This window comes from Priapulus caudatus, unplaced genomic scaffold, assembly GCF_000485595.1.
Source record: "Priapulus caudatus unplaced genomic scaffold, Priapulus_caudatus-5.0.1 Scaffold571, whole genome shotgun sequence".
In the NCBI taxonomy this organism is placed as follows: Eukaryota; Metazoa; Priapulida; class Priapulimorpha; order Priapulimorphida; family Priapulidae; genus Priapulus; species Priapulus caudatus.
The window spans coordinates 283101-285831 of NW_014577632.1; positions in this window are offsets into that span (position 1 = coordinate 283101).

Here is a 2731-nt window from a genome sequence, read left to right on the forward strand (position 1 = left end):
TAGTTAGTGTGTGTGTGTGTGTGTGTGTGTGTGTGTGTGTGTGTGTGTGTGTGTGTGTGTGTGTGTGTGTGTGTGTGTGTGTGTGTGTGTGTGTGTGTGTGTGTGTGTGTGCACGTGCGTGTTTACGTGCGTGTGTTCGCCTCTATTTATGATTCTGTCTAACAGGTGTAATAACTAAGCGCAATTTTAAAACATGTCTTTCGGCTATCAAATGAAATTGGGAAATTCGTCGCACAGCTGCGTTTTTCCCTGTGCCCCGCGTTAATTACATATGGACGCGTACGCGCGTACATACGCGTGTGTGTGCGCACGTCTTCGTCTGCGCGTGCGTGTGCGTGTGCGTGTGCGTGTGCGTGTGCCGCGCGTGTATGTGCGTCCATGTGTGTGTAGAGCGCGAGCGTATTTATCAGGCATATTTAAGAGCTATATGTATTGATTAAATAATGAATGCGTGGGTCTAAGTTCCTTCGATAGTATATTGCACGCTTTCTTTCGATATTGCAAACTACTGTTATATAGCACCAGGTCATACTGCACCACTCTCTAAGCCCACATGTCTATGGTCATCGATAAACATTTTACTTCGTAATTGCTACGGTATAAAATTAGAAATAATTACATCGACATACAATATTACATATGCTATACTACATCCACAAAAAACGGTTTCATAGCAGTTCACCCACATATCTAAAAATAATTACACCGACATACAATATCACATATTCTATACTACTTCCCCCAACAACGGTTTGAGAGCAATTCACCAACACAGATTAATTACAGACATTTAAATTGATTGATTGATAATGATTATTAATATTATTATTGGTATTATTATTATTATTATTTATACGTTTTCATGGCATTACTCGCTACGCTTTAATGCACTATATATAATATTTTACAGATGAGTTTTAAACATAATTTACTATCAGGTTATTTGACGAGAAACTATTCAAGATGATGTGATAGTGATGATGAAGAAGAAGAAGAGGAAGAAGAAGAAGAAGAAGAAGAAGAAGAAGAAGAAGAAGAAGAAGAAGAAGAAGATGGTGATGGTGATGATGATGATGATGATGATGATGATAGGATGATGATATTGATGATGATGGGGATGATGATGGTGATAATGATGATGATGATGATGATGTGCACACACTGTTACAGGTTTTATTCACACCTCAATCATTGAGCCAGTCGAGCTCGGCGCCCTCTCCATTAAAAGATTTCTTTTGGACACCATAGTCAAAGAGAATTTCCTCCCCAATGCTGATATCCCGGAGGGCTTTGAATAGGATGGTTGGTTTCTCTTCTAAGACCTCGCAATAGGGTTTTACGTTTATTTGTCTGTTCTTTCATGAATGATTAATTAGCCTTCCCTTTGTCGTCTCTAGATGTGGATAACATGCACAAGGCACATCCTGTGCATTCACGCAGTTTTTCCCCAGTTTGTCCATTCCTAAAGAAAAACATGTATCCCCCCTCGCCATCTGACACTTCATTCTGACGGTGTAACCCTTGTTCATGCGAGATCAGATTGCCGTGGTAATCACATATTACCTCTTTCTGTTTAAAATTCCTTGTGGCAATCAGCCCTATACCTTTATGCGAATGGTGTATTCCCAACCCAGGCCAGTTTTGTTTGTACATGTACTTTGCCAGTTGGTTTTGCCCGGATGTCGTTGTTCTGAGAGTCATCGTCGGTATCCATGAGGATAGCACATCCTCGACGAGCTTTTTTTGGTACCAGCCCATTTTCATCAGTTTCTTCTTGGCGCTTTTCCGTAGGCCGGACTCGTGGAAATGCAGCTATAAACGAATTTCATAATGAATGATAAAGAAAATGTCGCGTTCATGTATTATTACGAAGTGAACATTTCCTAAAAAGAAACCTGGTCTAAGGTACAGAAACATTTCAAACGTTTCCTGAAACGTGTATTAAAATGACTGGTGATTACGTATTCAACGTGTGACAATTAAATAGCTAGAGGAGGTGAAACGTGGTAACGTGGTGTCTACCAGCATCAATAGCAAAACGTACCTATCACTTCCTTGCATCGTAGCTTCAATCGCTTATATAACCATTGGTTATATAGAGCGTCTCCCTCGCCCGGAGAGATGTGGTTGCATGTTTTTCTCTTTGGGGGCGCTGCCTCGACCGTTAGAGGTGCAATCCTTAGGAGCTCATCAAAGGCCCCTTTCCTATGAATTATTGATATTAGCATAAAAGGAAAGAAGCCTATAGGAGTGTTTCACGTGACGTCATAAATCAGGTCACGTGTATTTGTTATGTGTCATGGTTGGCAGAAGCGAAGCGTGCTGCTTGACATTTACAGATGAATGACCACATGTTCTGATAGAAAGCGCTGTTTATATAGTGCACGTACACGTGCGTGCTGCGTGCGTGCGTGTGCACGTACACGTGCGTGCGTGCGTGTGAACTTACACGTGCGTGCGTGCGTGCGTGTGCATGTACACGTTTGTACGTTCGTGTGCACGTAGACGTCCGTGCGTGCGTGTGCATGTACACGTGCGTGCGTGCGGTGTTCACGTACACGTGCGTGCATGCGTGCGTGTGTGCGTGCGTGAGCACGTACACGTGCGTGCATGCGTGTGTGCGTACGTGCGTGTGCAGGTACACGTGTGTGCATGAGTGCGTTGGTGCGTACGTGCGTGTGTGTACAGGTACACGTGCGTGCGTGACATGCATGTGCACGTAGACGTGCGT